General features: G+C 41.5%; 1 non-coding gene across 1 annotated transcript; it reads left to right on the top strand.

The window, feature by feature from the left end:
• The first annotated feature begins 13,430 nt into the window (after positions 1 to 13,430).
• LOC124106223 (U6 spliceosomal RNA) lies at positions 13,431 to 13,537 on the top strand. The gene has a single exon (XR_006856028.1). It is a non-coding gene; the product is annotated as a U6 spliceosomal RNA (small nuclear RNA).
• The last annotated feature ends 672 nt before the right edge of the window (positions 13,538 to 14,209 follow it).

The raw sequence follows: 14,209 nt of genomic DNA, 5'->3' as shown, positions 1-14,209 counted from the left end.
TTTTCACTTTTTTAATGTCCCCAAACAGTAATTTAGCTGATGGCTTTGAAAACAGATAGCTTGTCATATGCCTCAGTCCTGTGGCCCACATATATCCAGCAGGTCAGTGACTTTCCATGTGAAGGTGACAGTAATGAAGCCAGCGATGGCCCCAAAGGAGCTGTCCTTGTTCTTGGATAACTTCCTGTTGGATACAGCAATGCCATCCACTCAGACTTCACATAGGATTATCTGAGGAATGAAATAAAAATACACATGCCGTTGACCCTGTCTCCCGTTTGCTAAAATTGGCCTGGAGCTGGTTCTCATGGCAACTTTGTCTCAAAGTCTACAAGGAAGTGATTTCAATTCATAGCTGGGATTGAGAATAACTGGATACAGAATGAACAGGAAAGAAGGTGCTCCAATTTCCTTTCCTTGAATAAGCAGTAATTTTAACAAAGCACAGAATACTTATCATAACAAAAGTAGCCATGTATTTGCAAACTTACAGAAACAAATATCACAAATTTTTTTCACTTTAATTACTCAAATGCTCTGTTGCTAAATTCTTCTGCTCTCCATTCGAGCTCCTTCCCCAATGCCAGTGGTCAAATCTGGTGGTCAGTATCTGGCTTTCCAGACATGGGCAAATAGTCTTCCCTTCTTTGATTCTTAGCACTAGCTGTCCTGCTTTGACAAGGTGATCATGTTCCCTGACATCAGAATTGAAAATCACAGTAGGGCTTGGTTGAAAGAATGATTCAGTTGGATCCATTTTAGGCTCTGTGGTCCCTCTGGTCTAGACATGAAACCTCTATGTGGCCCAGCTATTCTCTCTGCAATTCCCCTCAATATATCAAGGCTAAAGTCCAGTACCATGTGTTTCTAACCATTCTCATCCATAAGGGACTTCATGAGTGAATGGGGCTGGACTAGGAGAAAGGAGAGTGTTTGGGGTCCCATGTCTCCTGTACAAATGTTTCTATTGCAATCCTCATCAAGGGTGGGGTGTTTGAAGCAGCCCACCCAGGAATGAGCCATCTGCATTGTCTGTTGAAGACTTTAAAACAATGATAATACTTACTAATGTTGATCTGCTTTTTATTATTACCATTTAAAGAATGTCAACAATTGCATGCTTTCTCCCCAAAATTCTCATGTTAGTCCAAATTCTACACAATTACTGTGATCACCAATGAGTCTTAGTAATACTAACATAAACCTCAAAATGCAATTCACTTCCTGTTCTTTAATAAATATTCTGTCCTCCAGAGAGCTCTGTGTTCTATATTTTGCCCCCAGCTCACACCAACTCAGCTGTATATATTTATTTCAGTAATAAGATGGGAGTCATTTACACTCCTCAGGAACAGTTGACACTCCCAGACTATGCTACTTTATAGTCTTGCATTCAAGAAGTACACTTAAAATAAGCAATGGTAACCTATCAATTATAAAGGCAAACTAACCCACAAAACCAGAGATATATAATTCTATATATGAATTTCCACCTGTGTTGAAAACTGAAAACTGCAAAGCAATAGAAATTACAAGATATACTATCTTTTGTTTGGTAGATGCAAAATTTATTTCATGCATGAAATAACTTATTGACTATAATATCTTAAATTTATTTTTTTAATTCTACTCTTAAAACTGAAAAATAATTCAAGACAATAATATTAATAGTTACTACATGATTATTAATGAGAATAATTTTGTTAGAAAAAGGAAAGAAATGATCTGCTGCATGTGGGAACTGTGCTGGGTGTGCCCCTGCACACCTGCTGTGTACAAGCAGTGGTTTAATGTTTGTGATAGTGATGAAAAGTCCAGTTGTGCTCAAGAGAGCTGGGCTCCAGCCCAGTCCTTCCTCCACATCCCCTGTAGCCTCAGGACACTCATGGAAACACTCACACCCACTCCTCCACCAGGCCCTGGGAGAAGAGGATCTTGCAGAATCAAATGTTGATTCTGAAGCATATGGTGCAGTCATGACCCCTGAGGCTCTTGCAGCACAGGCAGAAATATGAGACATGCACACTCATGAAAACTTAAGTAACTTTGGAAGATGCCACCACCAAATAAATCACAAAGCAGAAAATGACAGGTTGCAAATTAGTGGAGCCAGCGATTCCTGCCCTCAGTCCTGCCCTCAGGACTAAGAGATTTTTCTTAGCTATATTTATTTACAACTCCAGGCTCCTTTAGTTATGGTTTCAAACTGGATCAATGCCAGTGATTTTCTTAGGGCTGGGGTCTTAGAACTTCAAGGATGCACTTAAATGGTGCAAAGATGGAAGAGGGCTCCTGATAGTTCCTCAAGTGTTTATCCTGCTTCTTTCCTATTAGACATAGGCATACACTCTGGGCATAATAGAAACTATGTGATTCCTCATTAACCCAAGATTTGATAAAATATCAAAACATATTCTACACCCCCAAGAAACCAGCTTTCCCATAAGCAAGTCTACACTGTGGCTGCCAATTTGGCCATTCATAGCTGTCCTCTCTGTAATTTCTCTGGTTTATTTATAAGGTTATTTTTTTGCATTCTTCCTTCTCCAGATTCTCTGTTTCCCTGGGGGCAAAGAAAACCAGGCAGCCCTGCATTGACTGCAACTCAATATTCTCTGAAATGCAATTAAAATGCTGGGGGTGGACAATCAATATTTCATAATCTACATTCCCTTCATAATGGAGTAGTGTGGGTGCTGATCCGATACTGGGAATGAGCCACGGGCTGTGGTTACAAAACAAAGCAACCAGCTAAAAGTGAGTAATTTCTGCCTCATTGCCATTAGATTGGCACTGACTGGTTTACTTACTGGTGCCCCTGTCCAAAACATATCAACTGGACTATTGGTCCTGACATTGTGGCATGCAGAACCACAGAACGAGAAGAGCCAGATGCAGAGCAGGTGTGACCACAGCCTGATAGAGTCATTGTGGGGCTCCCTTTTGCTCTCTACCAAAACCACAACATACTGCTCTTTTGAGCTCTTACAAAAGTGAGAAGAATGGCAAATTCTGGTACATACTGGTTGCACGCTCTACCACTGCCCAGTGTTCTCCATACTCCAGTCATGGCCACAGAATCCTCCTCAAGACCCTTTCCAAGCAGCCATGGCCAGTTTAAGGCAGGACCCAAATGATTTTCTGCCCAGAGCTAACTTCCTCTGCTATGCTTTATCATCATTGCATCATATGCACAAATGGACTTGTACCCTGTCAGGATCCCCACCTGGGGTAGAACAGAGTTGGCTGAGGACCTTCTGGCTGCACAGCCCCAGGATTCTTCCCTTTTTTGCCAGATATCCAATCCCTCTCTTGGACAGAGCTAATCATTCCCTGAACTTCAGGAACTGTGTGAAACAGCAGGAGAAGGCACAGTCTTTTCTTTCAGAACGTTCATGCCGTGAGGAAAAGGGTTAGACCTGCTCACGGGGGAGGCCCTGCCCTGCTTTGGAAGATAAGACAAGCCTGACTGAAGTCAGTGATTGAAACTTCAATGAGAGGCCATGAGCACACGAGGTGCTAACCAATGTGAGGCTTGGAGTGATGCCTTCAGGCCCTTTAAGGTGGCTCATGGCCTGGGTAAAAATGGTAAATGCTGGCACAGACACAGATCTCAGTAGCTTTAAATCAGAGAGTGGAAGAGGTCCATGCAAGTGAGACTGGAGAGAAGGAGAACAGATAGAAATAGCCTTCAGACCTTGGGAGGAGCAGATAGACAGATGAACTACTGGGCTGGGCACTTTTACTGATGGTGTCCATCCAGGGAGAATAGCAACTCTGGCCATGAACTAAGAGCTACAGATGAGGAAACTGAGTCCCAGAGAAGTCAAAGGACCAGCTCAAGTCCCACAGCATGGCTGTAGCAGAGTGGATCCCACCCAGTCTGGCTTAGCCAAAAGCCTGCAATGCTTCCCTGTCCCCTGCAAGAGGAGACTTCCAGGACCTAGTCCCAAGGATCCAGACATAGATACCCCCATCACAAAGGTACTGTACACATGAGGACTGGAAATATGAGAATCAAAGCTTCATAGTGTAAACATGAGGCACTGCTGAATAAATTTGATAAAGGAGATTTTTAAATATAATCCAAATCGCATCTTGGGAAAGTTGGTCAGCTTATGAGTGCTCAGAGTAAAGTAGTACAAGGAGACTCAAAGTTGGCGGAGGAGGGGATTTTGAGGATGATCCTAAAATCCAGGCAGGATGAAATTCTGAACTGGGGAGTGGAGAGGAGAGAATAGATGTGAGGGCCTTGATAGGGACTGGCCCCCTGACCAGTGACTGGTGGGAGGGTGACGTGGCCTAGAAGAGAAGAGTCAGAGATCATTCTGAGTTGAGAAGACTGGAGAAAGGATAAGCACCAGACGACCCAGGACAGGCTGTGTTGCTGGGTTGGGGTATCTGCAGCCTCATCAGTCTGTAGGTATCACCATTACCAATGCACCTGCAGTGATTTTCTCAAGACCATCTGGAAATGGAACTAAACAATTCAGGTTATTATTTTGAGTGAAACAAAATTGTCCCAGAAACCATTTCAGGGACAGAGTTTCAGAAGAGCAGACGTATAGCAGTGAGATACAGATACAGAGCAGAGCCCCTGCTCGGAAGGGACTTTGCCTCTACCTTTTTTTTTTATTCTCCACTTTCCACATTTTTACTGGTGCCTCCTAGTTGTACATAGGGATGAGATTTGTTGTTACATATGTGCAAGTGCACACAGTGTACACTATAACAAGACCATTTGGCCAAGATCACTCCCCAGCCCTTCCCTCCACCCTCCACATCTCTCACTCCCAGGTCCCTTTCCTCCACTGATCTCCCTTTGATTTTCATAAGATCTGCCGCCATCTTTCTTTTCCTTTTTCCTCTCTAGCTTCTACATCTGAGAAAAGGCCCAGGACCCTTGATCTCCTGAGTTTGGCTTATTTCATTTAATATGATGACATCTAGTTCCATCCATTTTCCTATGAATGACATGATTTCATTTTTTCTTCATGGCTGAATGAAAATCCATTGTGTGATATGCACCACATTTTCCTTTATCCATTCACCCACTGATGGGCACTGAGTTCCAAAGTCAAGCTTTTTTTGAATTATGCCTCTATAAACATAAGTATGCATGTGTCACTGTAGTATGCTGACTTTAACTCTTCAGGATAAATACTGAGGAGTGGGGTAACTGGGACCTGTGTGGTTCCATGCCTAGTCTTTTGAGGTACTTCCATAATGATTTCCATAATGGTTGTACTAATTTACAAACCCACCAAAAGTGCAAAAGTGTTCTTTTTTTTTCTCCACGTTCTCTTCAGCATTTATTTTTATTCATATTCTTGATGGCTGCCATTCTGACTGGTCTAAGATACAATTTCAGTTTAGTTTCATTTTGCATTTCCCTAATTGCTAATGATGCTAAACATTTTTTCATATATTTCTTGGCCATTTGCATTTGTAATTATGAGAAGTGTCTCATAAGTGTGTCACTGATTCATTTACCCATTTATTAATTGGGTTATTTGATTTTGGTTAAAATTCTGAAGTTAATTTGAACTTAATTTTTGGGCAGGGTGAGGGATGAGGATCTAGTTTCATTCTTCTACATAGATGAATAACCAGTTTTTCCACCGCCATTTGTTTAAAAGTCTGTCTTTTCTCCAAGGATCATATAACTGTTGATGTGTGTGTTTGCCTCTGTATCTTCTATTCTGTATCATTGATCTGTGTGTCTGTCTTTATGCAGTTTTCGTCACTATAGTTCTGGAAAAAAATTTGAAGTCAGGTATTGGGATTTCTCCAGCATTGCTTTTTTTTTTTTTTTTTTTTTTTGGCTTAGAATAGCTTTGGCTATTCTGGATTTTTTATTCTTCCAAATGAATTTTGGGACTGTTTTTCTATTTCTGTGAAAAATGTCTGTTTTAATCCCTATCCATTTTCTGTTGCTGTAACAAAATACCTGAAGGCGAATACATTATAAAGAAAAGAGGATTGCTCATCTCGCAGTTTTAGAGGTTGAGCGTCCAAGACCAGGCAACCCCATCTGTTTTGCCTCTGATGAGAGTGGACTGGAATCACAGTGGTGGGAGCTTTGTGTGAAAGGGATCTCATGGTGAGACATGAAGCCAGAGGAATCCAGGGGCCAGTCTTAGTATTGTTATAACAACCTGCTTTCTTGGCAACTAACTGGGGTCCCACAAGAACTAAACTAGTTCCTTTTTAGTGTCACATCCCTGTGACCTTTTGAACTCCCATTTTCACCCCTTACGGTCTCACCACCTCCCAGCATCACCACGCCAGGGACCGAGCTTCCAGCACAGGAATCTTTGGAGGACATTCAAGCCATCTCCGGACCACAGCCCCCCATCCCATCAGCAGCAGGTGAAGCAGAAGTGCTGTCCCACATCACGGCCCTTCCTAGCAAGGTTTCCACGGTCCCACTGAACATGGAACCCAAGCTGAACAGGATTAAAACCAGTCTCCATCACAGCGGATCTCACTGCCCATTCCATTTCCTCATCTGAAGGATCCGAGAGTCTCTGAGCTCCTTTCTATGAACCCATGAGTATTTCATAATGCGTTCTCAGGGGCCAGCCTCACAGTAGGACAGCATCACAAGCACCCAGAGAGTTGGGGAGGCAATGACAGAATACCTAGGAGGGTGACAGCTGGGGAAGCCATTTGATCTCAGGGAGGCAGACCCAGATTTGACTCTGGTCTGTTGCTTCTTGCTTGTGAGCCCTGGATGAGGAGGTAAAATAGAATATAGCACAGCATATGAGAAAGGGGTACACCAAGTTGTTCAGATAATGTGATCACAATGATCCATAGGAGCTGAAGCAGTCCTGGAAGGCTTCTTGGAGGAGGTAAATGTGAAGTCCTATAGTGTCCACGTGGGCATAGCAAGAGGAAAAGCTTTGGGATAAGGCTAACAAGCCACCTTCCCAAAGGGACAGGCAGGGGGCTTTACTGAAATAGATAATGAGGGAGAGGGAGAGCTAAGTGAGACTTGGTACAGAACAGGTCCAGGAGGGCTCCCTTAAAGAGTTGGCCTTGTTTGCGGCCGAGGCAAAGGCTCAGGGTCCTTAATCCTACAGATTTCTAAGAGGTCCAATAAACCTACCTTTATTTCATCACAATATCATTGTTACATCATGGGCCAGGAGCCCCCGGGACACATCAATTTTGCTTAGCTAACAGCAAAAATAAGATTTTCATAAATGTAAACAAATATGTTTATGAAAATAAAGTTACACAAAATGTTGCATTTGAATACAAGATGCCAGAAAAACGTTGCTCAGAGATGGGTACCCTTAGGATTTTTTACTGCTTGTGGCCAGTCTCCTGGGCTGCAAGGATCCCCTGGTACCAGGAGTAAGACTGGTCACCTTTTTTGTTTCTTTCCTTATCCTGGCCCTAGGAGGCTCCAAAAGAGTCAACGCCACCTGGGATGAGCCCTAGATGGGCAGTAGTATAAGAAACAACACTGAAGCAGTCGGGCCACAGGGTCCATTTGGCCCTGCAAGGAGCCCTGAGTAGTCCCAGCAGCCAGCGGTCCTCCCTCTGCCATGATGTGGGGCTTCCTCCCCACGCCCCCCATCTGTCCAAGCCCTCTTGTAAGTGTCCATACACAGCACCTTCTCAGGCTCTGGCAAGGATGATCAGAATAACTGATCTTATTAGGTCACGGTGACCAGTGTCCAGACCAGTTCTGGAACCCACTCATCTCTATCTAAACTCAATTCTGACTCTGGCTCCTTGAAGAAAGAAGAGCCACATATCTGAGCTGAGGAAAGTTTGCATTTCCAAGTCCCTGCCAGAAATATGGAACTCCTTTGGTGATCTCAGATACACCTGATAATTTATCAGCAATTCTAGAAAAGAAAGGTATTCACCTGGTAATGACTTTCCTCAATATCCCCAATTTGAACAGAAAAGGAGTAAAAAAAAATATACAGTTTTCCATTTGAATATGTGAATTCCTCTTACTAAGCAGGTAAAAAGGAAAAAAAAAACAGTGAGGGGGATCTCACACAAAAACAAAAGGGAGAAGGGTAGAGAAAAGGGATTGAAGGAGAAGGGAGGAAGGGAGGGCAAGGGGAGAAAGTATGGAGTGAAAATCACCAAATTATGTTGTGCACATGTCTGAATATACCACATTGAAATCCCACTTTTATGCATAATTATAATCCACTAATTTTAATTAATTAATTAATTAATGGATAAAAGTATACTAGAGGAAGAGGACCAGGGAAGGGAGGAGGAGAGGGAAAAGAGGAGTGGTAAGAAATGAAACAAATGATGGTGTGTATCTGTACAAATATGTCACAGTAAACCTGCTCTTCTGTATAAATATAATGCAATGATAAACAAACAAACAATATAGTTTTAAAAAGGAAAAACACATCTCTGTAACAGCTTTTCCCTTGTTTATTAGGGGAAGGAGGTTTTAAAAAATATTTTTTAAACTAAATATATTTTTGACTGATACATAAAACCAAAAAGATTACACATGTTCCTGGGTAGGCATGAGATGTGGATACATGTGTACATTGTGTGATGTTTTAATCCCCTGACATTTACCTATCTTCTCAGACATTCAGAGTTATAAACTTCTTTTTTCTAGCCCTTTGAAGTAACAGCGTATCATTATTATCTATAGTTTCCCTATTGTGCAATAGCACACCACAACTTCCTTTTTTAACACACTTTCAGTTGTTCTTTTTAGATACACATGAAAATAGAGTGTATTTCGACATAATATTCATACATGGAGTGTAGCTTATTCTAATTAGGATCCCATTCCTGTGGTTGGACATGATGTGGAGTTTCACGGGTCATGGATTCATCTATGAGCATAGGAAAGTGATGTCTGGTTCATTCCACTGTCTTCCTCTTCCCATCTCGCCTCCCTTCACTCCCATGTCACCATAGCTTAGGACCCCCTGATCAACCTTCCCCAGTCCTCCCCACCCCAACTCTCCCCACCTTATGGTAACCACCCATTTGGGCTGGACTTTCTGTGAGATCAGTTTCATTAGATTCTAGGTGTGAGTGAGGCCATTCAGCACTCGTCTCTTTGTGCCTGGCTTATCTCACGTAACATAATCATCTCCAGTTCTTCTCAAGAGGAAGAACATATTACCAGTTATTGCCCTGATGAGATGAGTGGGGCACGTTTCTGAAGAGCACAGGGAACAGAATGTCAGGCCTGATCTGAACAAGCCACCAATGAGGCATGCAACTCACCTTTTGTGTGTGCGTGTCAATTTGTTATTATCATCTGAATTAAAAATGTTTCTTATTACCAAATAAGCATACCAGGAGTACTAAGTCAGCTAAGGCTCATTGTCTGCTCAATGTGGGGCTTAGTTAGCTAAGCAAAATTGATGTGTCCCCGTGGCTCCTGGCCTATGATGTGATAATGATACTGTGTTGAAATAAAGGTAGGTTTATTTGACCTCTTAGAAATCTGTAGGATATAGATATACTGTCATGTTTATACAAGCAAGGCCCTCAAATCCCAAGTATGACCTGCATTTGGAGCACTGGTCCCTGGAGATGAGTTCGGCACTTCAGTCACTGTGGCACTGAGACCCTGCTGTGTGATCCTGGGACTGCAATTGAGGCCTCTTTTGAGAAAGCTAAGGATGTCACCTTTGAGGGCTCTCATTCTCCCATAGTCAAGAGGGCCTCATTACTCCCTCCTACTCTATGGACAACCAGTTAACAGTGTGGAGACAAGAAGTAAGAGGGACTCTACCAGACCAGTTTGATTGGGCATGACTTGCAAATAGCCCGGGGTCCCTGATGCTGGAGTTCAAACCCCATCACACCCATGCACTCAGGCTATGCCTTGTGATTCCGAGCAGAACTCATTAGCCTTCTATCTTCTACCCAAGGCTGTCTTACGAAAGGTTATTACATCTAAAAATACTTGATTGTATTGACACACTGACTACTGCCTTTGGTCATAGACAACCTTTGCATTTCAACTCCCACAACCACTGGTGGTGTGACCTTGCTCATGCCACTGAGCCTTTCAGTAATTCATTCTTTTTCCCTGGAAAAGAAGGCAGAAAGTGGCTATCTTGCGAAGTTTCTGTAACAAATGGGAGAGGTAAAAGTTATTTTCACTGTGCCTGGCACTGAGTAAGTAAAATGATAGCTTTTGTTCTTAGCAATATCACTATTTAGGGCTTGTGCTCATTGATCCCAAAACTATTTATTGAGCACCTTCTACATGACAAGAACTATTTTATTAAGTGCTATCAACTGCAGTCAATTATAGTTATATCACAAAGACTAGTAAAAAGTGTTGGAGTGTTCACATCTTTGCCCCAAAAGAATCGATGTGATAATAACACCAATAAATACACATCTCTGGCACATATATCATACACACGTATGTACCCTCATGTCTGTGTACTTCTATCTCAGCATAGCTTTCTTAGATTTTGTGTCATGTAGCATGAGATACAGGCACTGAAAGTTTAGATGTGGAAACAGGAGTGTAACAAAAAGGAGGGGTGAGCACTACAGAACAAGCTGACACTCATTACAGAAGACTTCCTGGAGAAGGTGATTTGAGTTGGATCTTAAAATGTCCCTTGGTAGGTATACACTTTCTGAGTGAGTCCATGAACACCCATACGTCTTCCTCCCAGTAACTTTCTTTCTCCTGGGTAACACCCTTTATCCCATTGGTTCATTTCACTCAGCACAGTGGTTGGTTCTGAAATGTGCACAAGTCCCAGACAGGGCCAATGAGAATGAGGCATGTGTTTTATGGTGGCAATGGTGGCAATCAACACTCTTTCTGCAGAGCATGCATAAGGGAGGATGCCAACTTGCAGCTATTGAGGAGACTCCAAGAAGATGAGGTTTTTCAGGTAGAAAAGCAGGGCCAAAAGATGTCATCTGGATGATGCATTTAGATGCTATGATTTGGAGATGGCTTGAGTGTGTTCCCTAAAGTTCACGTATTGAGGTTGTGGGAACTTGGAGAGGTGAGGCCTAATGGAAGGTGGTTAGGTCATGGGGGTATGAGGGCATCTTTCTCAGAGAGAAATAATGTAGTTCTCAAATGATCCCAGTTAGTCACGGAGAGAGCAGGTTATAAAAAGAGTGAGCCTGGTCCCTAAATATCTCTTGCTTCCAATCTCACCATGTGAGTGTTCTCTCTCTCTCTCTCTCTCTCTCATGTTCTCCCACCATGATGCCATGCACCATGTTCTGATGTAGTCAAAAGGCCCAAATAAGATGCCAAATTTCTGGGGCCAACTAATCTTGAATTTGCAGTCTCCAAAAGTATGAATATAATAAACTTACCCAGCTTTGGGTGTTTTGTTATAGCAACACAAAATAGACACTTTCTCATCAATGTACCTGATCCAGACATGACTTAACCAATCCTGATATTGAACTGTTTCATTCCAGCAAACAAAGTCAATCCAATTTGAGTAGGATTTTCTGGAGAAGGAACTTTAAAAGATAAAGACAGAGAATATGTTTGAATAAGCCCTTTTCGTCACCTCAAGGGAAAAACTGGTGCAAAACTTGGGCAAGGTGTACTAAAGGAAAACTATTCTGGGATTTGCATTGGATATTTGTCTTCTTTGTCCTCTTGGAGCACCAGGCTCTGCTGATCCCCTTAGCTATACATTAAATTTCCCATTTCCTTTTTTTATACAGTTTTAGTAAAACTAAAAAAAAAAAGCTATATATATATATTTTTTTTTCTCAGTTCTCCACCATATATAACCTATGAATCACCAGGGGAATTGACTTTCTTCCAGGATTTCCACAAAAATAAGACTTGTGTGTTGTCTGGGGAAGTGAAGCCCCCAACAGTTGTCTGTTGCTGTGAAGATGGTTCAAGCTTGATTTATTCCAGTATATTCTGTTCTGAGTTTTCCCACATCTGAATACTATTTTCTCTCCCACAGTGGCAAGCAGGTATTTACCCTGATCACTTTTTATAGTTAAAGGAACCCCATGTATGGGTCTGAGCCAAGAAACTTCCATTAGAGGGAATATGGATGATGTGACACTTCCTGTGTTGCATTATTAAATATCCCCATTTTCCTCAGCAATTTCAGACTTTAGGTTTAATGTTCCTTAGTCAGTCACATGGCTACCTTGTTGACATCCTTCCCCTCATTTGTAATGCCTCCTAACTGGTTCTTTCCCCACCATTCAAGAATCAGACCCAGTCTTCTCCCTTCGATAAACATTTTTGAGCTGTATTCTAAAATAATGGCCTGGTCTCTCTATTTGATATTCCTTGAGCCTCTTTAAATACCTGTTTCCACCTGATTATTTTCTGTAAATTTTCCTCCCCCACTAGTTTATGGGATCTACTGAAAATACAACTCCTACCTCAATCTCTTGGGAAAGTATGGGTGGTTAATAAATGTATGTTAAAGTAAATTTAATTAAACTAGAAGTGAAGTAATGTCAAAACCTTCATTAGTAAAATAATTGAGTAAACTAGTGTCTTCAGACAGGTGTAGTCCCAGGGTTTGTAGTAGGTAGGCAGCATTTAATGATTTGAGCATCCTTTAAGATGGAGATGGGCCCTAGTTTCCTGGGCACTCTGATAGTTTGAGAAGCATTAATAATTCAGATGCTCTATTTGGAGAGGACTATGTCGTGCCAGAGTTGGAGGAAAAGGCAAAGTGACTCAAGCCAAGAGAGGAAGAAGGAGAAAAATGCTAGAACACAGATCAAATCTTGACTGCTATTTAAAAAGTCTCCAGCTATCAATTTTATATGCAGAACATGTCAGACACACAAATGAACCAGAGGAGATTTTTTTTTTTACTACCAATGAAGAAAAGGATATGTTTTGTGTTGTTGTTGTTGTTGTTTGGCGGGAGTATTAGGAAAGCATTAAAAATTACAGGTCTTGATTAAAATTTTGGAGAATTTTTAAGCATTTGGGACAGCAAATTTGAAGTCTCACTGGGTAGATTCATCCCTGAAGTGGTTTCTCCCGGCTTTATGCAGTCTTGATATGGAGAAAGCAGAGTTTCCGTGAAATTGTACAGTTATAATGAAGGCAAATGCCTTGATAAAAGAATGTACTTTATATGCCAAAGTTGAGATAAAGAAAAGGAAACGGATTACACTAGCTTCTCAGATCAACAGATATTTACCGTGGCCCCCACACTAGGTGCAGGGTGATAAGCTAGGAACTGTGGAAATACAAACAGGCTCAAAGCTTTGTCTGTCCTCCCTCTTATCCAACTAAGAGGAGCTCACTATGCAAGGCAGAAGACAAGACAGGAACCTATGTAAAGGTACACAATGATCTAATATCTGCAGGACACTGGTGAATACAAAGAGGTAATGAAGGCTGTTCCTTGCCCTCAATAGCTTACAGCATCCATAGTGAACAAATCCACACTAAATTGTATAATAAAAACTTGCCTAGGGTACTTGCTTCAGCAGCACATATACTAAAATTAGAAAGATACAGAGAAGATTAGCATGGCCCCTGTGCAAGGATGACATGCAAATTCGTGAAGTGTTCCATATTTCTAAATTGGTGCAATCAATATGGAAAGCAGTATGGAGATTCCTTGGAAATCTGGGAATAGAATCACCATTTGACCCAGCTATCTCTCTCCTCAGTCTATATCCAAAGGACAGTATACTACAGGGACACAGCCACATCAATATTTATAGAAGCACAATTCACAATAGCTAAACTGTGGAACCAACCTACATGTCCTTCAGTAGATGGATGGATTTTTTAAAAATGTGGCATGTATACACAATGGAATATTACTCAGCAATAAAAGAGAATAAAATCATGGCATTTGTAGATAAATGGATAGCATTGGTGAAGATAATGCTAAGTGAAGTTAGCCAATCCCCAAAAAAACAAATGCCAAATGTTTTCTCTGATATAAGGTGACTGACTCATAGTGGGGAAAAGAGGGGGAGCATGGGAAGAATAGATGAACTCTTATAGGGCAGAAGGGTGGGAGGGGAAGGGAGGGGGCAGGAGATTAGCAAGGATGGTGGAATGTGATGGACATCATTATCCAAAATACATGTATGAAGACACAAATTGGTGTCAACATACTTTATATACAATCAGAGATATGAAAAATTGTGCTCTATATGTAATAAGAATTGTAATGCATTCCACTGTAATTTATTTTAAATAAATAAATAAATGAAAGGCCCATTAACAACAACAACAACA

Source organism: Marmota monax, unplaced genomic scaffold, assembly GCF_021218885.2.
Source record: "Marmota monax isolate L192 unplaced genomic scaffold, Marmota_monax_Labrador192_F-V1.1 WCK01_AAM20220418_F8-fsc00034, whole genome shotgun sequence".
NCBI classification, from domain to species: domain Eukaryota; kingdom Metazoa; phylum Chordata; class Mammalia; order Rodentia; family Sciuridae; genus Marmota; species Marmota monax.
Note: the sequence above shows the minus strand (reverse complement) of the source record. Positions and strands in the feature narration are given on the sequence as shown.